At 41.8% G+C, this 23,063-nt stretch overlaps 1 protein-coding gene across 3 annotated transcripts in view; it reads left to right on the forward strand.

The window, feature by feature from the left end:
* LOC147700362 (uncharacterized) overlaps positions 1-23,063 on the forward strand; it is a 96,428-nt gene that overhangs the window by 68,993 nt on the left and 4,372 nt on the right. Inside the window, exon 1 of one of the 3 annotated variants that reach the window (XM_086935742.1) lies at positions 22,730-22,951. The exons of the other annotated variants lie outside the window; for them this stretch is intronic. The gene's annotated coding sequence lies outside the window, so the exon portion shown is untranslated. Of the gene's footprint in view, positions 1-22,729; positions 22,952-23,063 lie in introns of those variants that run through there. 3 annotated transcript variants of the gene reach the window in all.

The following is a 23,063-nucleotide window of genomic DNA, read 5'->3' on the forward strand; positions in this document are numbered from 1 at the left end:
TTGTCCTTTTCGCGATTTCCTCTGCGGTTTCTCTGACCCCTTCTTGTTCTGTTGGGGTAGGTGGTGCGTTTGCTGCTGGGCTGGTTTCTAAAAAAGAAGGTTGTTGAGTAGTGCTGCTGGTTGACGGTTTAACTGTACTTTTACTACTTGTATTTACTGGTCTTCTACATGAAGCAATATCTGAGTGTGAGACGATGCTTTCTTGTGATGAAGATGTACCCGGTTTTTGCTGTTGCTGTTTCGGTTGCCATTGTCTTTGGTTATAGATCTCTGCCCACGTGTACACTTCTTCAAGTTTATAATCTAAAGTGACTATGTGATATATGCGTTCTTTTCGTTCATTGACCTCTTTAGCATAGCGTTCCAATTTCAAATTGATCTCCTCCAACGTTTTTTTTACATCGGGAATTTTATTGACTTCTGCTTGTATGACCTTGATTTCTTCCTCTAATTCAGTTAGTACCTTTGACAATTCTTCAGCGATCAATAAAATCAAATCTAGTGAACATTTGTTCAGAATTTGGAACCATTTTTCAACGAATTATTTACTATTCTTACACAGCATTGGCTTAAGAGCGATTCTGAGTCCCCTGGAAATTCTCTTGTTTTTATGATAATAGATTAGCGTGGTTGCGTGCAACCTTTGGTTGATCTCCTTTTTGCTCATATACTCGAGTTGTCTTAATAACTGTTTGGTGGTTGTTTTCTGTGGAGTGAATTTCCTGGTCTCCTGAATCAATCCATATATTTCTTCTGCGGCTTCCGGTGCAAAGCCTAATGTTTCAGCTTTGTTTTTAGTTAATAAGGCAATATCATCTAGTTGCATTTTTCTGGTGTGGTGCACTCGGGGATGGGGTAGATGAAAATGTTCAACAAGCAATTAGTGTTATCCCCGTGCACTCAATTATTCGCTATTTCAGTGCAATACTTTATTCAAGTTTAGGTTAGGCATCATTTGTCACACGGCGTCTGTCTGTGTCTTTAAATATCATAACGTGATGTGGGAAGAGTCACCTGCCCACTTGAAATGTGCGCACATTGTATCATGAAACGTAAATGTTTCTTCACCAAAACTTTGAGTGTATTTGTTCAATGTTCATCATTCAAGCAAAATGCTTGATTCAATTCCATTTTTAGAATCAATTTCATATGCTGGCATAATTCACATCTTATGTCGCAATTAATCCAAATGGTTCACAGTTTTTCAATACCCAATGCATTTCGGGTCGGCAGAATCGGACCCTTCATCAGGGGTCTGTGAAAGAAATGAAAAAGGACCTGTTCATGCACTTCACTTAACAATACATAATGATAACATATAAAAGAAATGCTAAACAAGTATACATTGAAAACATGATTCAAAAATGCTGAAAACGCTGCTGATTAAATAACGTGAAAGTGGAAATACAATCTCTTCCAATGGTGAATAATTCAAGCTCAGTACTCAACCAAGACGCTATATGAAGATAGACTATGCACAAATGGGTTTATCGACATGCAAAATATGTGCCGTTGTCAAGCTCACAAACGAGGTTCTAAACAATATAACAGACCATATTTTGGAAAATCCCATTTGGATAGAAGGTTTAGTAATGTTCAAAAGATTCATCGACGACATTTTCCTCATTTGGAAAGGTCCACGAGAAAAACTAGAAGAAAATATCAAAACATTGAACACTATGAACGAATGTATCAAGTTCACCCATAACATAGACAAGGAAACCATTGCATTTTTAGATGTACAAGTACTACTACAGAATAACAAGATCAGTACCAAAGTACACATCTAGTTTTTCTCGTGGACCTTTCCAAATGAGGAAAATGTCGTCGATGAATCTTTTGAACATTACTAAACCTTCTATCCAAATGGGATTTTCCAAAATATGGTCTGTTATATTGTTTAGAACCTCGTTTGTGAGCTTGACAACGGCACATATTTTGCATGTCGATAAACCCATTTGTGCATAGTCTATCTTCATATAGCGTCTTGGTTGAGTACTGAGCTTGAATTATTCACCATTGGAAGAGATTGTATTTCCACTTTCACGTTATTATTTAATCAGCAGCGTTTTCAGCATTTTTGAATCATGTTTTCAATGTATACTTGTTTAGCATTTCTTTTATATGTTATCATTATGTATTGTTAAGTGAAGTGCATGAACAGGTCCTTTTTCATTTCTTTCACAGACCCCTGATGAAGGGTCCGATTCTGCCGACCCGAAATGCATTGGGTATTGAAAAACTGTGAACCATTTGGATTAATTGCGACATAAGATGTGAATTATGCCAGCATATGAAATTGATTCTAAAAATGAAATTGAATCAAGCATTTTGCTTGAATGATGAACATTGAACAAATACACTCAAAGTTTTGGTGAAGAAACATTTACGTTTCATGATACAATGTGCGCACATTTCAAGTGGGCAGGTGACTCTTCCCACATCACGTTATGATATTTAAAGACACAGACAGACGCCGTGTGACAAATGATGCCTAACCTAAACTTGAATAAAGTATTGCACTGAAATAGCGAATAATTGAGTGCACGGGGATAACACTAATTGCTTGTTGAACATTTTCATCTACCCCATCCCCGAGTGCACCACACCAGAAAAATGCAACTAGACGATATTGCCTTATTAACTACAAACAAAGCTGAAACATTAGGCTTTGCACCGGAAGCCGCAGAAGAAATCTATGGATTGATTCAGGAGACCAGGAAATTCACTCCACAGAAAACCACCACCGCACAGTTATTAAGACAACTCGAGTATATGAGCAAAAAGGAGATCAATCAAAGGTTGCACGCAACCACGCTAATCCATTATCATAAAAATAAGAGAATTCCCAGGGGACTCAGAAACGCTCTTAAGCCAATGCTGTGTAAGAATAGTAAATAATTCGTTGAAAAATGTTTCCAAATTCTGAACAAATGTTCACTAGATTTGATTTTATTGATCGTTGAAGAATTGTCAAAGGTACTAACTGAATTAGAGGAAGAAATCAAGGTCATACAAGCAGAAGTCAATAAAATTCTAGATGTAAAAAAAACGTTGGAGGAGATCAATTTGAAATTGGAACGCTATGCTAAAGAGGTCAATGAACGAAAAGTACACAAATATCGCAGAGACACTTTAGATTATAAACTTGAAGAAGTGTACACGTGGGCAGAGATCTATAACCAAAGACAATGGCAACCGAAACAGCAACAGCAAATACCGGGTACATCTTCATCACAAGAAAGCATCGTCTCAGACTCAGATATCGCTTCATCTAGAAGACCAGTAAATACAAGTAGTAAAAGTACAGTTAAACCATCAACCAGCAGCACTACTCAACAACCATCTTTTTTAGAAATCAGCCCAGCAGCAAACGCACCACCTACCCCAACAGAACAAGAAGGGGTCAGAGAAACCGCAGAGGAAATCGCGAAAAGGACAAGGAGTCAATTATCGAAAGTGACTTAACCTCTTCGCCGCTAATGACAAGGGTAACTCGTCATGGAGTTTCCATTGATTTCAATGGAAATTACATTGAAGTTCCACCAGAAGCATAGCATCCAAGTGGTTAATAATGAACATTTCATCGAAAACATTGACCACAACACAGAAGAAACTTCTCAATAAAGGCACAACATTCGTACCTACATATAGTTCCAATCTGGCAGAAACAGAAATAGCCCTATTTAAATTTTTCAGGACTCTAAAGTTGAGATTTTTCTTTAAAAATACACAAGGAACCCCGCAAGAAGAAACTTGGGATAAAGACTTCAGACCGACGAGCAGCTTCTGTGCTCCATTTTCTCACAAGACAATTGAAGCCTTTGAAAGATCTGTATTATCAGAAGTGAAAAACATTTCGTTTACCAAACCTAAGAAAAGCAACTTATCAGTAAAGGAATGGAACACCCTTAAGAATTTGAGCAGAGACAAAAGTTTGACATTTCAAAAGGCCGACAAAGGAGATGCCCTTATCGTAATGGACACAAAATTTTACACTGAAAGAGTAAACTAACATGTTTCCGATGAAAACATTTATTTACCTTTGGAATGTGACCCCCACAAACGAATACCAATCCATTCTTCAAAAAATTCTAGATCATGCATTAGAGATGAACTGGATAAACTCTAAGACTCACCAATTTTTCACAATGAAATTCCCTAGAAGGCCGCAACTATATATGTTGCCTAAAATGCACAAAGATCCTATTAATCCGCCATTCAGACCCATAGTGTCGGCCTGAGGATCCATCTCTGAACCCATTGGTAAGTTTGTTGACAAGTTCTTACAACCGATTGTGCAGAAAAACAAAACATACATAAAAGATACGACAGCATTTTTAAACCTGTTGAATACATTGGCACTTGAAAATGATGAGACATACTGGCTATGTATTATTGACGTCACTGCGTTATACACGTCAATTCCTCATAATGAGGGGATTGAAGCCTCAGAATGGAGTTTGTTGAACAGTGATTTGGAGGAATTTCAGAGGATATTCATCATGGAATTAATGCATTTCGCATTATATTTCAGCTATTTTGAATGGCAGAGAAGATTTTTAAAGCAGTGTAATGGAACTTCGATGGGTTTGGGGGGCGCCCTCTTATGCCAATACATGCATGTGTAAATTCGAAACAGACCATATTTTGGAAAATCCCATTTGGATAGAAGGCTTAGTAATGTTCAAAAGATTCATCGACGACATTTTCCTCATTTGGAAAGGTCCACGAGAAAAACTAGAAGAAAATATCAAAACATTGAACACTATGAACGAACGTATCAAGTTCACCCATAACATAGACAAGGAAACCATTGCATTTTTAGATGTACAAGTACTACTACAGAATAACAAGATCAGTACCAAAGTACACATCAAAAAAACTGATAGAAATTCGAGTCTGCTATTTCAAAGTTTTCATCCAGCACCCCTGAAAAAACATCTGCCAACCTCTCAATACATCAGATTGAAAAGAATCACAACAAATAATGCTGATCTAGAGAATTCTTTGAGACAACAAACTGAAAAATATCTATAACGAGGTTATCCATCAGACATTCTTGAGTCATCTTTGGCTAAAATTGCTACACAATCTAGAGAAACACTTTTGAAAGAAAAAATCAAAACACAAGAACAAAAAAATGTATGCGTGATGAAATTCTCAGGTGAATCAAGCAAGATTAAAGGCATAATCAATAAACATTGGCAATTGATTCAATCAGAACCGGACCTCATTGGTTTGTATGACAATAAAGTGACATTTGCGTTCCAAAGATCCAGAAATTTAAAAGAACTTCTCAATGTTCCTAACAAAGTGAATGTGAAATGGCGAGGTATGTTGAGGTGTCAAAACTGCACCCATTGTAGTAACGTTATAACAGGTCATAAAATCACACATCCTACTAAAGGTCATCAAATTGAACTACAACACTCAAGTACTTGTGACACAATGAATTGCATTTATATGATTAAATGCCCCTGTGGCAAGACATATGTGGGTCAAACCGAACGTAAACTAAAAATCGGCATCACGGAACACAAAAGCAATATAAGACTTGTGAACAAAAAATCTACAATCGCCAACCATTGGCATGAAGCGAAACATCAAATTTCTCAACTACGCTTTATGGTTTTAGAGTGTCTACCGCAGTACCGAGACAGGGATCCCACAAAGCAGAGACTTAGAGCTGAATATTTCTGGATAAAAATATTAAACTCCACTCCCCCGATGGGGTTAAATGATCGGATTGAATATTCGTGTTTTTTGTAACGCTATATGTTCTAAACTAGACATTGACTGTATACTGATTCTGTATCCCCCATGAATATTCCGTATTGATCTCATGTTCAGTTATTTTGAAGTTGTTTTGAATTTTTATGGCTCCTATACACATACATAATGTTATGATGATGTTCTAATTCATTTTTGCTTGAACATCATTTGATTGATACATTGAAAACCTCTATTTCCGTGTTTATCAACACTCTCGCATTATAAGATTAGTGCTTTTTTGTTTCCGGCATTCTCATTGGTTGTCATTCCGATCACGTGATTACGGCCAGTCCGTTTTTTATTCCTTTGAATTTTGTGCGCGTAAACTCACTTCCTCGATGAGCTTGTCCCGAGAAGAGTATCGACACTGCTGGTTCCAGTGCGCTGTAAGTAAAATGTACCCATTGATGAACACCGTCACCGCTTGTGACTGCTTGAGGTTATATTGTTTAGAACCTCGTTTTGTCATATGGATACTTCGTTACATATATTGCGTTAAGTTAGCATGAGTGTTTTACATGTTTAAACAGCCATTTTTCCTTCGGCTTCAGTTTTGCACACGACACCTACTTGTTGTTGTCGCTTTCAACCTGGAAGCGGTGATGTGATTTATTTGAGAATAATATGTTATTACTATGCTATCAGCTTTGCCTGGTACACTTGGTACAACTGTCTGCACACTGAGAGCTGCACACTCTAAGAATAACATAACACAAGGTTGCTGGGAGGCCTGATCCTCGCACCACATTAGACATAACACAAATAATGTTGATGCCAACATTTTGGGCTCTACGCGGGTTTAAGATAGAGTTACACGGAATGAACGTAGACACTTGGTGCTGCGCATGAAGAGAGCTGGTAGCTGTTGATGTGATCTACTCCTACTGACATTTAGAGGTATGGGTCCGCCCTGCTAAAGCCCGAATGAGACCTTCTTAGATATAAAATAATATGCTAAATAGGGTGCGCGAAATATAGGTGATATAGATTTCTATAGATTTTGCATTGTAACATGCTATCACCTTTTGCTTGCTATGGATTAGTGACTATGCTGCTAACTCTGATTTTTATAATCTGCATTTTGGTATTATACAAGATACTGCGTTTGAGAACCTTGCATTGAATAATAAATATTTCAAACTTGCACGTGTGTTCTTTGACTCTCAGTTTTGGTTTGAAATGATTATATAACGAAAGAGTGTTCATGTGTTCCACGATTCCTGAGGTATTCTAAAGTTCATGTTCTGGTTTGTCTAAGACATGGATCATTCCATAATGAGCCATGAGACACTGTAGCTAGCTAGGTAAGGGGATTTCTGACACTGAGATGAGTTTTGGATCATCCTAACTCACTGAGGTTCTAGATCTCTATGCACAGTTCTGTGGGAGAACGGAAACCCTGCTACATGGCGCCCGTACGTTGTTGGCCTTATATCATGACACTCGAGTAGTATATCATTCAAACCTTGACACCTTCATTCCCGTTTCCGGTAAACGGTGGTGTCGGAAAAACCTACCTATTTTTTAAATAGGTCTTTTCAAGCTTGAATTCTTCTAAAAACGGTTTCTTTGAATTACTACCCAGTTGTGCTACAAAATGTTCTTTGTCTTTTTTCTCTTCCTGTGCTACCATGGCCGTGGACATACCGCAGCATAGCCGCATCGCGGTTCGCGACCACTTGCGGGCATATAATGTCCCTGTGGAAGGCTTGGCTGTGGTTCTAGTGGTGAGTGCGGAACATGCGTACCCGTACGAATTGTTTTATTCCTGGGTGACATTTCCGGAAGTGGACGCTAATTCGGGTGTCTTCCATTCATACACTGCCTCGGCTGTACCGGCGGCTTATGCTCCGTACAGGGCACTGGAAGTACCTATCGATGCTTGGCAGCACGGAGTTTGGTTTGGTGGCGCCCTACCCCATTCTTTAACGGCTCCGAGGTTAGGTCCTTTGTCCATTCCGGGCACAAATTGGCCCGCTTTAGGTGGATTTACTCCTCACCCTAATCGCACTACTTGTAGTGTGGCTGACCTGCGGCGTCTTCATGAAGTCGCGGTTGGAGTGATTAGGGCGCTTGTTCATTACATTGGTCGTAATGTTCATGGCGCAGCCCCCGCAGGTGCGCAGCTTCGAGCTGAACAGGCTGGTTTGAAAATCAGTCCTGTCTTGGTGAATTCCGTTATGGGCAAGAAGCCCCAGGATAAGGATGATTTTCCTTACTGGCTTGCCGAGAAATTCGACCAGCTGGAGGCTGTGTTTCCTAATACGACTCCGGGTGAAAAACACCGGATTCTTACGCTCAGTTTACCGAAAGATTTAGCCCCTGAACTTGCTGACTGTGAAACATGGGGTAAGACTTTTGCAGCGGTTTACTCGAGGTGCTATGGCACCCCGTCTGTGTCAAACCTTTCTGCGGTCCTTAAACGTGTTCAGGATGATCACGGACCGGAGTCGGCGGTTGAATTAGGTATGCGCCTGAGTGGCTCGTTTGAGACAGTTTGCGGTCTTATCCTTGCGAATGTCAAGGGGGATGCAGTGAACTTTCAGGTGGCCAATGCTCTGGCGTTAATTCCCGATGCCGAGAAACCCCGTCAGCTAGCAAGAATTATTGTGGCGGCTTATAAAATGGTTGGCCGCACTTCTAAGGGTGTAAAGGCTTTTTCTGAAAAGGAGAAGAAGCAGCCCCAGGGACAGTCTTCGGAAACGGGTGGACAACCCAAGTCCAAGAAACAAAATTGGCCAAAAAAGCAGAATCAGGGTAAGCAACAACAACAGCAGACACAGGTTTCTAGTCCGGCGCCTTCACAACCTGCGCAGTCAGATCGAGTTTATGATTTGCGCGATCGCGCGACGATTAAATCGCCTGAAAGATTTCAGGCTTCTGACCAACGCTCTCCTCGTTCCTTTCAGGACTCATCGGCTCCGTCAACCGGGGGTGGAGGGGGCGGCAGGGGCGGGGGTGGCCAGCAAGGACGTTGTCAGCCCCGCACGCGAAGTGAAGGGGATCAGCGGGACGACTCTACGCCAAAGAGACCGCAGTTTGCCAAGAAGAAGGTCACAGCCTTAACGGCGCATCAATATGCCCCAGATAGTGAGAACGCGGCTTCGGAATCTGACGTGGGCTCTGACCTTGCTGGACAGCGCGGCGGAGATTACCATAGTGAGAGAGGCCCTCCGTCCACTGTTGAAGGTGACAGCGACTGACACTTATGTTGTGATTGAAACGGCTGATACACATGTTGCTCCCCCTGAACGACTTTTTGAAATTGTCCTGTTAATTGAAGGTGACATGCAGCGAACTGTAAAAGGGGTATTTTGGGAAAATCTTTCGTCTACGTATGACATTTTGCTTTCGGAGGCTGACTGGCCCCCACCTTTTGTTCTCGCAGCTCCGCGAGGGGAGGAGATGATCCTCCCCAGGTTCGCGCACACTGTATCGAGAGTGGAAGCGCTGCATTTTGCAGAAGAGTGGGCTCTGGCGCTTGCGCCGGCTGTGTACCGAAATCAGTGTGGCTGGGATAAATTGTCCCCTAGCCATGAGATTCCTTTACGGTCACAGCCGCAGCCACAACCTCAGTATCCCATACGGCGTGAAGCTAAAGCTTCTGTCGCGGCTATCCTTGAACAATTGGAATATCAAGGTGTAATTGAAACGTGTGTGTCACCAATGAATAATCCCCTTTTTACTGTGAACAAGCCGGACGGCTCATATCGTCTGGTTTTGGATTACCGGCATTTGAACTCGCATTGCCGTAACTGTGCAGTACAGAATACTCACGGCTCTGCCCTAGTGAATAGTCTTGAGCGTAAACGGTTCAAAACCACGCTTGACATTTCAAATGGTTTTTATGCACACAGATTAGATGGTCTAAGTTCCCAATGGACCAGTTTTACGTGCGGCGGCGTACAAAAAATGTTTAAACGACTCCCAATGGGCTATAAGAATAGTCCTGGAGTGTTTTCCGCCCGCATAGTCTCTCTTTTGGGGAGCTTCGATCCAGTTGCTTGTTCTTATGTGGATGACATTTATCTCACAGACGACGAACTTTGGGAGCATCTGTGTCGAGTAAACAGCATAATTTGTAACTTTGCAGACATGGGTTACAAGTTTAACTTTGCAAAATCACACATTGCGGAGTACACAGTGTTGTTTCTGGGTTATGAACTTAACCACGAAGGAAAGGTGTTGGCTCCTCACTTCCTGGAGAAGTGCGCGCAGTTGCGCTCTCCGACAACGCTGAAAAAATTACAGTCTTTACTGGGTTTTTTTAATTTTGGGAGGACATACATTCCGGAATATGCCCAGCGTATCAAGCCTTTGTATGCCTTGATACAACCATCTTTTTCCAAATCATGCTGGCTGCCTGAGCATTCAGCCATTCTGCAGTCTTTGCAGGCTGATTTGCTCGCTTCTGACTACTTACAGACTCGTGATAACCAGACCAACCTGGTGATAAGAATTATCCCTGGGACGGTGGGTTTCACGTACCTGACTTTTAATGAAGGAGATACTGTACCTATTGCTTACAAGTCACACTTGTACACTTCGGCTGAACTGCGTTTTTCCACTGTGGAGAAAGTTTTAACGGCTGTGCAGATGGCAATTCTTAAGGAACGTGCCCTGTCGCAGGGAAAGCGCATGTTGGTAGTTACCCCGTGCCCCGCCTTGGAGGCGGTCACGAAAGCCAGTGTACCGAATTCTAAAGCTTTGCACCCTCGGTGGATTCAATGGGCTACGTCCTTGACATCCCAGGATGTCACGTTTATTTTTGACGCCGCTTTACGGTCGCAGGAGTATTTACAGTATGAATTTGTTCATCCTGCTCCTTTAACGATGCGGCCGTTGGAGGATTTCCATTGTATCATTTACACTGATGGTTCGGCGCAGGTTGCGCATGGCTCTAAACATGCCTACGTTTCCGCTTGCGCCATTGTAGTCGGTGCCATGGTGAACGATGAGTTCAAGTCCAGTGTCGTGCACACGCAAACACTAGGGGACTGCACCGCACAATTAGCAGAGCTTCGTGCTCTTATGCTCGCATTGGAGTACGCTGATCCTTGTGTGACGACTTTAATCGTAAGTGATTCTTATTACTGTGTCCAGTCTTACAATGAGAACTTATTCTTTTGGATTCAGAATGATTTTCGTGATTCCAAAGGTAGCACAATAAAACATACAACGATCTGGGTCCGAGTGGCGGTACTTAAAGAAAAGCTGCCGCTCGTGTTTGTGATTCATACTCTCGGCCATCAGCGCGTGGGGGTCCACGCTGTTGGTAATTCGCTTGCTGATGAGGCAGCGAAGTCTGCGGTATCAAAATACTTAGTTGCAGCAGTCACGAGGTCCAAAAGCAAAATAGATGATGACATCTTGGCGGCTGTTGCTGCCACGGAGAAGGGAGGTAAATATTCTGCGGGGTTCCCTTCGAAGTACACATACCACTTAAGTCCCGATAAGGTTCCTTATGTGAAAATTCCTGGAATTGGCGAACGTCTAGTTCCCAACTCGGATCGCAGAGCTTCTCTGATTACAGCGGCTCATGAAGGTGTGGCGTCTGCGCATGCGGGCGTCTCAGCCACTGTAACTCAGCTACAACAAAGGTTCTGGTGGCGGGGACTGTACAAACAGACGCGCGATTATGTCCTTATGTGTGACATTTGTCAGCAGATTAAGCCTTCTACTGCTGCGCGTCCGCCTCAGACACAGTTGTACATCTCTAATAAACCGCTTGGTTGCGTTTATTTGGATCACTGCGGTCCTTTTTCCTCTGATACTGCGTATAAATACATCTTAGTAGCAGTTGACTCATGCACACGCTTTGTGTGGGTATGGCCGCATCGAAGCGCTGATTCGCGGACTGTCATTAAGGATTTGCGTGTCTTTGTGGGAATCTTTGCCTGTGGTACTTTCCATTCGGACCAGGGTCCGGCTTTCGCCTCTAAGGCGTATAAGGATGCTATGGTTTCGTTGGGAGTCCAAGTCAAGTTTTCAAGTCCCTACAGGCCTGAGGGCAATAGTGTAGTAGAACGAATGAACCGCGACTTAAAGCAATCTTTGACAGCCCGAGTTATAGGCACTGGTAGAAACTGGCTGACCCACCTCTATGGCGTGCAGCGTGCGCTTAATAATCTCCCTAGAAGGTCTCTGGGTGGGCGGACCCCATACGAAATGCTCTTTGGTATCAAGATGTACGTCCCTGACCTCGAGGGTGCAGACTGCCAGGCCCAGGCCGCGGCCTTTGACATAGATGAACATTGCAATGTTTTACAGGATCTACAAAAGACCAGAGACAGTCTTGCTAAGGAACACTTGCCCTCCATGTCGGATGATGCGTTGCAGATCCCGGTAGTTGGCTGGCTACCCCAAGTTGGAGAACTGGTTCGAGAGAAGATCGATAACAAGAAAGAGTTTGGTCCCTCATATCGAGCACCGGTTCGAGTTCTTGGAGTGAAGGGCACAAGAACAGTCATTTTACCACCACTTCCAGGTCGTAAAGAAAACAGATTTATTTCTATTGACAATGTCAAGACACACAGGGTGGCCGATTCTTCATAGCATGACACCGGCTGTATCCTGTCCTTCCATGGTGAGGCACTCTGTGCTGGCTATTAAATCTGGTGCAGATCAGGAGGTGTCCCTCGAGATGCCTGCTATATCCGGACCTTTATTAAATACTATTCCTGTTACTAACATTGATGAATTGACCTATGCAGATCCTGCTGATTTATCTATGTCCGATTTACAAGCTCGTTTGGCTAACCAGTCCAGATTCTCTTTTGACTCTGATTCGGAACTTTCAAAGAAACCATCGACTATTGCAAAATATGCCACGTTGTTTAAAAAGCATTTTCTAATTCCACCTTGGACATACGTTTGGCTGATACTATTTTCATTTTATCTTTTTATGTCAATTGGTTTTGTGTTTTATTTTTTCCGCCTGATCGATGGCCATTATGTGAAAGAAAGAACAGGAATTCGGTACCTTAATGGAACATTGGCCCCTCTTTCCTCCTCACATTCAGCACACAGACTAAAAAGAGACTTAAATACAGTAGAGATTACTGCTTGGCCTGTCCTTGATGGGATTGTGTGGGATGCGGTTAGGTTTCAGATACATGGCCCCACAGAAGTTATTAATGTTCCTAATGTGCTTAGAGTAAACATGGGAGATGTGATTAAGCAAGATATTCGTTCTGATGATTGGGATCTTCAGGCCGTAGAAGCATTGTTCTCTGATTTGAAATATTATGCGGCCTTTGATGCTGAGGATTTGTACTTAGATTCTGTCAATTATGGTGATTTGTTTTGTTATCAACATTATGGAAATCATTTCTTACACAAAACAAGTTCCAGGAGGGTTCCTGTGAACTACACACAGTGGGAACATTGTCCTGCTCCTTTACAGGGGAGCTCAAGTACATTTCTGGGAAAATACTCTTATTTTACAGATTTTAATCAATCAAATCCTGAGTCGTTTTATTTTAAAGTGAAACAGAAATTCATGTCCAAAGTTAGACTTACCGATACAAAATCGCTGTATTCAAAGTCCTTTCTAGACAGGTTAGCTATAGATGGCTATGAGTTATGGAAGGAGGCTATTGACCTTAAATCGGTTTGGGGTACCAAAGATTGGCAGGTACAAGGCACTGAGGCTTTGCATCGTGCATGTCTCATCCCGAATCACATGTTGTTTTTAAATTCTACTATTTCCCAAACAACATGCTTTGGATTGGCTACTTCTAAAAAATTAAATACACCTACTATCCCTGATTTGGAAGAATATTCAGGTTGGAGTAATTTCACTACATTGTCCATCAGTGGGATACAAGCACTTTTGCACAATTCCTCCTTTAATATTTCCAGTTTTGATTCGGAGGGGTGGCTTTTGTGGCAAAGAAGCTCTGATTCTTGCCAACGTCGTTTTTTGGGTTTGTCTGAGGGTTTTACACACATCAGGCCAGATCCCAGGTTTGAAACAGATCACACTGTTACTACTTATTCAGTAGGCAAATTGTGTCAGAACTGGTTACAACATTCCACTTTGGCTGCAGTTAAACTGCATCTGTCCCAGTTGAATGAGAATATAGAGCTAAATGATTTTATAAAAGGCCCGGCTAGGGGTAGATCTAAACGCTGGCTTTATGCTGTGTACAATGAAATTTGGAAATTTTCACAGATTGAGGCAGCTAAACGCCTGAGAGCTATTGATCAAGCTAATTTGGAAAAAGTGCTTGCAGTGGTCGATAACAGTATTAACATGCTTTCTTCCAGGATTTACACGTTGGATAACATTGTTTCTTCAGTTGTTGATATTGTACATGATGAAGTGTCCACGTTATACCATGGTCAAAATCAGTTACGTTCTGTAATGCAGTTTGCATGGACCCTACAGACACTTAAGGCTGGTCGAGTTCCCTGGAACTCATTGAACGTTTCGTCCCTTTTCGCCCCTTTTAATCTGACTGAAAAGCAACGCATGCTTTCAATGCGTGATGCGTCATTTTCTATGTTACATATTGAAAAGCTAGAATCCTTACCTTTCTCTGTTGCTGAAACCACTACTGCCACGTGGCTTATTCATGGATTAATTACATTACCATTTCCCTTATACAAATTTACTAATTGTATGCAGTATATTGCTATAGGACGATATGAACCACTAGGCAATGCATTCCTCCATGAGGCATGGTCATTACCATACACATACAGATGTCTGAAGGATGGGAAAGAAGTGAATCTTAATGGTGAGGAATGCACACAGTCACCTGACTATTCATTAATATGCAGACACATTCAGTTACACGGTTCTTGTAATCAGGACCGGCCAAATTTAGCATGTGTTTTAAAAGGCACGCCAGTCCCAGCAGTAGTTCCCACATTTACATTATTGACTAATGGTAGTTATTTGCTTTTAAACAACGAAGTATGTTGTGGGTTATTAATTGGTTTGGCTTATGTGGTAACTGTATCAGAGCGTGTGGTGTGTTGCAAGAATGTTCTATACCCACCCACGCATGGGTCTTCAGATGTCTCCATCTGGCCACGGATTCCAACCTTGGAAGCGAAGTTCAATGGTTTAAGCAGAATAAGGGCCCTTTTGTCTCAAAAACAAGTGACCCTGAGTTCGGCCCGGGAAAATTATGTCCTTCACATAGCTAACACACGCACAGAGGTGCAGGCGCTTTTAAATACTGATTTGCCGTTTCATTTCTGTGAGCTGGTGCACCAGATCTTTAATGCATCTTCCACGACTGGGCTTGCACATTTTTTTAAATTGGTTAGCAGTGGCCTCGTGACTACATTTGAAAAAGTTTTTGGTATCATTCCCACGTTTTTCCATTCTATTTTTTCGAGTTTGTTTGGTGGACTACCTGTTTTACTGGCTGTAGCTGCGGGCATTTTGTTGGTGTTTTTCTTCATAAAACATGGATGCCCATCCTGCGCAAGAAGCCGTTCAACGCCTCCTGACACTGTGTCGTAATCGGATGCTCAATTACTATGGAACATTGCCGCTTGCAGCATTAAGCACGGCTTATAGATTGTCATTTCGGTTCACCGACTTCACGTGTGTCCAACCTGTGTTTCACTGCCTGAGCTGCGAGTTCGATTGGGCCATTGATTTGTGTCTATGCTTGAGGACTGCTCCTGACGTCGATTTTGATCAGCTAATGCGTCCCGTAGTGGCTCACGAGCTGGTTTGTTCTGGCGAAAGAGTTATGGCCTTGGCAGCAATAAATGGAGTACTGGGCCAATGGGAGATCTCTGCAGCGGCGGAAGCCTTTCTGACACACAGCGATCTGGTGAACCCACCGAGTTGTCCTCTGACGTTACAGGAGGATCCGATGCTGGAGGAGCACGTATGTTCTTTCCCATTGCTGAATTGGATTGCTGAACTATTTTCAGATGATGGCAGTGATTTCATACTGGAGGCTGTTGCAACTTTCTTTGCATATACTATACAATTGTGAGATGCCTGGGAGGAGTGCTTTGTTATGAAATATGACTTTCCCCTTGCTGAATTGGAGGGATGGACTGTGTTCAGATGATGGAGAGTTCAATCATGTGATGTCGCTGAGAATAACGTCAATGTGGCACATGACTTTGGATATCGGATAAGTGCCTTGTTTTTTCTCTTACAGACATTTGAATTAATGCAACCTGGTCCTACATTTCATATTTTTGAGACCTGGCGGATAACTTTTGGTTCGAAAGTTTTGTTTTTATTTTTAGATTTGAGGCCACTGTAGGCATTCATACATATTCATTCATACATATTTATTTAGCTTATTTTAGCTCAAGATTATTGAACTTTGCTTTCATTTTATGTATCTGATTTAGTATTGCCTTTTCCCTTATGTTTGACGGTGCTCGGATCAATGGGGGGGTGTCATATGGATACTTCGTTACATATATTGCGTTAAGTTAGCATGAGTGTTTTACATGTTTAAACAGCCATTTTTCCTTCGGCTTCAGTTTTGCACACGACACCTACTTGTTGTTGTCGCTTTCAACCTAGAAGCGGTGATGTGATTTATTTGAGAATAATATGTTATTACTATGCTATCAGCTTTGCCTGGTACACTTGGTACAACTGTCTGCACACTGAGAGCTGCACACTCTAAGAATAACATAACACAAGGTTGCTGGGAGGCCTGATCCTCGCACCACATTAGACATAACACAAATAATGTTGATGCCAACATTTTGGGCTCTACGCGGGTTTAAGATAGAGTTACACGGAATGAACGTAGACACTTGGTGCTGCGCATGAAGAGAGCTGGTAGCTGTTGATGTGATCTACTCCTACTGACATTTAGAGGTATGGGTCCGCCCTGCTAAAGCCCGAATGAGACCTTCTTAGATATAAAATAATATGCTAAATAGGGTGCGCGAAATATAGGTGATATAGATTTCTATAGATTTTGCATTGTAACATGCTATCACCTTTTGCTTACTATGGATTAGTGACTATGCTGCTAACTCTGATTTTTATAATCTGCATTTTGGTATTATACAAGATACTGCGTTTGAGAACCTTGCATTGAATAATAAATATTTCAAACTTGCACGTGTGTTCTTTGACTCTCAGTTTTGGTTTGAAATGATTATATAACGAAAGAGTGTTCATGTGTTCCACGATTCCTGAGGTATTCTAAAGTTCATGTTCTGGTTTGTCTAAGACATGGATCATTCCATAATGAGCCATGAGACACTGTAGCTAGCTAGGTAAGGGGATTTCTGACACTGAGATGAGTTTTGGATCATCCTAACTCACTGAGGTTCTAGATCTCTATGCACAGTTCTGTGGGAGAACGGAAACCCTGCTACAGTTTGTGAGCTTGACAACGGCACATATTTTGCATGTCGATAAACCCATTTGTGCATAGTCTATCTTCATATAGCGTCTTGGTTGAGTACTGAGCTTGAATTATTCACCATTGGAAGAGATTGTATTTCCACTTTCACGTTATTATTTAATCAATCAATCAATCAATCAAAGCATTTATATAGCGCACTACTCACCCAGAGGGTCTCAAGGCGCTAGGGGAGGGGGGTCCGCTACTGCTCGAACAGCCAGGTCTTGAGTTGCTTCCTGAAGGCGAGGTCGTCCTGGGTCAGGCGGAGGTGGGTCGGGAGGGAGTTCCATGTCTTGGCGGCGAGGTAGGAGAAGGACCGTCCCCCTGTGGTGGCTCTTCGGATGCGGGGGACGGCGGCGAGGGCGTGGCCGGTCGATCGAAGCTGGCGTTTGGAGCGTAGAAGTTGAGGCGGCTGTTGAGGTATCCTGGGCCTTGGTTGTGTAGGGCTTTGTGTGCGTGGGTGAGGAGTCGGAAGGTGATTCTCTTGTTGACCGGGAGCCAGTGCAGGTCTCTCAGGTGTCCGGAGATGTGGCTGCGACGGGGGATGTCCAGGATGAGTAGTGTTGAGGCGTTCTGGATCCGCTGGAGTCTCTTCTGGAGTTTGGCGGTGGTTCCGGCGTAGAGGGAGTTGCCGTAGTCCAGACGGCTGGTGACGAGGGCCTGGGTGACCGTCTTCCTGGTCTCGTGGGGATCCACCGGAAGATCTTACGTAGAATGCGCAGGATGTTGAAGCACGACGAGGAGACGGCGTTGACTTGTCTGGTCATGGAGAGGGAGGAGTCCAGGATGAAGCCCAGGTTGCGTGCGTGGTCTGTCGGTTTGGGTGCGCTGCCTAGGGCGGGGGGCCACCAGGAGTCGTCCCAGGCGGAGGGTGAGGATCCCAGGATGAGGACTTCCGTCTTGTCCGAGTTCAGTTTCAGGCGGCTGTTCTTCATCCATTCGGCTACCTCTTTCATCCCTTCGAGAAGGTTGGCTCTGACGGTGGCGGGGTCGTTGGTGAGGGAGAGAATCAGCTGGGTGTCGTCGGCGTAGGAGATGATGTTGAGGTTGTGCTGGCGTGCGATGTCTGCGAGGGGGCTCATGTAGACGTTGAAGAGGGTTAGACTGAGCGAGGAGCCTTGAGGAACGCCGCAGATGACTTCGGTGGCTTCAGATCTGAACGGGGGGAGGCGGACTCTCTGTGTCCTTCCGGCGAGGAAGGAGATGATCCACTCCAGTGCCTTCTCCTGGATTCTGACGTTGCTGAGTCGCTGCATCAGCAGCGTTTTCAGCATTTTTGAATCATGTTTTCAATGTATACTGGTTTAGCATTTATTTTATGTTATCATTATGTATTGTTAAGTGAAGTGAATGAACAGGTCCTGTTTCATTTCTTTCACAGACCCCTGATGAAGGGTCCGATTCTGCCAACCCGAAATGCATTGGGTATTGAAAAACTGTGAACCATTTGGATTAATTGCGACATAAGATGTGAATTATGCCAGCATATGAAATTGATTATAAAAATGGAATTGAATTTCGCATTTTGATTGAATGATGAACATTGAACAAATAAACTTGAAGTTTTGGTGAAGAAACATTTACGTTTCATGATACAATGTGCGCACATTTCTAGTGGGTAGGTGACCCTTCCCACATCACGTTATGATATTTAAAGACACGGACAGACGCCGTGTGACAAATGATGCCTAACCTAAACTTTAATAAAGTATTGCACTGAAATAGCGAATAATTGAGTGCACGGGGATAACACTAATTGATTGTTGAACATTTTAGTCTACCCCATCCCTGAGTGCACCACACCAGAAAAATGCAACTAGACGGTATTGCCTTATTAACTACAAACAAAGCTGAAACATTAGGCTTTGCACCGGAAGCCGCAGAAGAAATCTATGGATTGATTCAGGAGACCAGGAAAATCACTCCACAGAAAACCACCACCGCACAGTTATTAAGACAACTCGAGTATATGAGCAAAAAGGAGATCAACCAAAGATTGCACGCAACCACGCTAATCCATTATCATAAAAATAAGTGAATTCCCAGGGGACTCCGAATCGCTCTTAAGCCAATGCTGTGTAAGAATAGTAAATAATTCGTTGAAAAATGGTTCCAAATTCTGAACAAATGTTCACTAGATTTGATTTTATTGATCGTTGAAGAATTGTCAAAGGTATTAACTGAATTAGAGGAAGTAATCACGTCATACAAGCAGAAGTCAATAAAATTCCAGATGTAAAAAAAACGTTGGAGGAGATCAATTTGAAATTGGAACGCTATGCTAGAGAGGTCAATGAACGAAAAGTATGCAAACATCGCAGAGACACTTTAGATTATAAACTTGAAGAAGTGTACACGTGGGCAGAGATCTATAACCAAAGACAATGGCAACCGAAACAGCAACAGCAAAAACCGGGTACATCTTCATCACAAGAAAGCATCGTCTCAGACTCAGATATCGCTTCATCTAGAAGACCAGTAAATGCAAGTAGTAGAAGTACAGTTAAACCATCAACCAGCAGCACTACTCAACAACCGTCTTTTTTAGAAACCAGCCCAGCAGCAAACGCACCACCTACCCCAACAGAACAAGAAGGGGTCAGAGAAACCGCAGAGGAAATCGCGAAAAGGACAAGGAGTCAATTATCGAAAGTGACTTAATCATGAACATTTCATCGAAAACATTGACCACAACACAGAAGAAACTTCTCAATAAAGGCACAACATTCGTACCTACATATAGTTCCAATCTGGCAGAAACAGAAATAGCCCTATTTAAATTTTTCAGGACTCTAAAGTTGAGATTTTTCTTTAGAAATACACAAGGAACCCCAGAAGAAGAAACTTGGGATAAAGACTTCAGACCGACGAGCAGCTTCTGTGCTCCATTTTCTCACAAGACAATTGAAGCCTTTGAAAGATCTTTATTATCAGAAGTGAAAAACATTTTGTTTACCAAACCTAAGAAAAGCAACTTGTCAGTAAAGGAATGGAACACCCTTAAGAATTTGAGCAGAGACAAAAGTTTGACATTTCAAAAGGCCGACAAAGGAGGTGCCCTTGTCGTAATGGACACAAAATTTTACACTGAAAGAGTAAACGAACATGTTTCCGATGAAAACATTTATTTACCATTGGAATGTGACCCCACAAACGAATACCAATCCATTCTTCAAAAAATTGTACATCATGCATTAGAGATGAACTGGATAAACTCTAAGACTCACCAATTTTTCACAATGAAATTCCCTAGAAGGCCGCAACTATATATGTTGCCTAAAATGCACAAAGATCCTATTAATCCGCCATTCAGACCCATAGTGTCGGCCTGAGGATCCATCTCTGAACCCATTGGTAAGTTTGTTGACAAGTTCTTACAACCGATTGTGCAGAAAAACAAAACATACATAAAAGATACAACAGCCTTTTTAAACCTGTTGAATACATTGGCACTTGAAAATGATGAGACATACTGGCTATGTACGATTGACGTCACTGCGTTATACACGTCAATCCCTCATAATGAGGGGATTGAAGCCTTAGAATGAAGTTTGTTGAACAGTGATTTGGAGGAATTTCAGAGGATATTCATCATGGAATTAATGCATTTCGCATTATATTTCAGCTATTTTGAATGGCAGAGAAGATTTTTCAAGCAGTGTAATGGAACTTCGATGGGTTTGGGGGGGCGCCCTCTTATGCCAATACATACATGTGTAAATTCGAAACAGACCATATTTTGGAAACTCCCATTTGGATAGAAGACTTAGTAATGTTCAAAAGATTCATCGACGACATTTTCCTCATTTGGAAAGGTCCACGAGAAAAACTAGAAGAAAATATCAAAACATTGAACACTATGAACGAACGTATCAAGTTCACCCATAACATAGACAAGGAAACCATTGCATTTTTAGATGTACAAGTACTACTACAGAATAACAAGATCAGTACCAAAGTACACATCAAAAAAACTGATAGAAATTCGAGTCTGCTATTTCAATGTTTTCATCCAGCACCCCTGAAAAACATCTGCCAACCTCTCAATACATCAGATTGAAAAGAATCACAACAAATAATGCTGATCTAGAGAATTCTTTGAGACAACAAACCGAAAAATATCTACAACAAGGTTATCCATCAGACATTCTTGAGTCCTCTTTGGCTAAAATTGCCACACAATCTAGAGAAACACTTTTGAAAGAAAAAATCAAAACACAAGAACAAAAAACCATATGCGTGATGAAATTCTCAGGTGAATCAAGCAAGATTAAAGGCATAATCAATAAACATTGGCAATTGATTCAATCAGAACCGGACCTCATTGGTTTGTATGACAATAAAGTGACATTTGCGTTCCAACGATCCAGAAATTTAAAAGAACTTCTCAATGTTCCTAACAAAGTGAATGTGAAATGGCGAGGTATGTTGAGGTGTCAAAACTGCACCCATTGTAGTAACGTTATAACAGGTAATAAAATCACACATCCTACTAAAGGTCATAAAATTGAACTACAACACACAAGTACTTGTGACACGATGAATTGCATTTATATGATTAAATGCCCCTGTGGCAAGACCTATGTGGGTCAAACCGAACGTAAACTAAAAATCCGCATCACGGAACACAAAAGCAATATAAGACTTGTGAACAAAAAATCTACAATCGCCAACCATTGGCAAGAAGCGAAACATCAAATTTCTCAACTACGCTTCATGGTTTTAGAGTGTCTACCTCAGTACCGAGACAGGGATCCCACAAAGCAGAGACTTAGAGCTGAATATTTCTGGATAAAAAAATTAAACTCCACTCCCCCGATGGGGTTAAATGATTGGATTGAATATTCGTGTTTTTTGTAACACTATATGTTCTAAACTAGACATTGACTATAGACTGATTCTGTAGCCCCCATGAACATTCCGTATTGATCTCATGTTCAGTTATTTTGAAGTTGTTTTGAATTTTTATGGCTGCTATACACATACATAATGTTATAATGATGTTCTAATTCATTTTTGCTTTTACATCATTTGATTGATACATTGAAAACATCTATTTCCGTGTTTATCAACACTCTCGCATTATAAGATTAGTGCTTTTTTGTTTCCGGCATTCTCATTGGTTGTCATTCCGATCACGTGATTACGGCCAGTCCGTTTTTTATTCCTTTGAATTTTGTGCGCGTAAACTCACTTCCTCGATGAGCTTGTTCCGAGAAGAGTATCGACACTGCTGGTTCCAGTGCGCTGTAAGTAAAATGTACCCATTGATGAACACCGTCACTGCTTGTGACTGCTTGAGGTTATATTGTTTAGAGCCTCGTTTGTGAGCTTGACAACGGCACATATTTTGCATGTCGATAAACCCATTTGTGCATAGTCTATCTTCATATAGCGTCTCAGTTGAGTACTGAGCTTGAATTATTCACCATTGGAAGAGATTGTATTTCCACTTTCACGTTATTATGTAATCAGCAGCGTTTACAGCATTTTTGAATCATGTTTGCAATGTATACGCGTTTAGCATTTATTTTATGTTATCATTATGTATTGTTAAGTGAAGTGAATGAACAGGTCCTGTTTCATTTCTTTCACAGACCCCTGATGACGGGTCCGATTCTGCCGACCCGAAATGCATTGGGTACCATTTGGATTAATTGCGACATAAGATGTGAATTATGCCAGCATATGAAATTGATTCTAAAAATGGAATTGAATCAAGCATTTTGATTGAATGATGAACATTGAACAAATAAACTTGAAGTTTTGGTGAAGAAACATTTACGTTTCATGATACAATGTGCGCACATTTCTAGTGGGTAGGTGACCCTTCCCACATCACGTTATGATCCTCATATGGTTGACAACAGTCTGTTTGAGACTGGACAGTGTCGAAAGAAATTTTCCATTTCAACTTAATTACTTATGGTA

This window comes from Lissotriton vulgaris, chromosome 8 (genome assembly GCF_964263255.1).
Source record: "Lissotriton vulgaris chromosome 8, aLisVul1.2, whole genome shotgun sequence".
NCBI lineage: Eukaryota > Metazoa > Chordata > Amphibia > Caudata > Salamandridae > Lissotriton > Lissotriton vulgaris.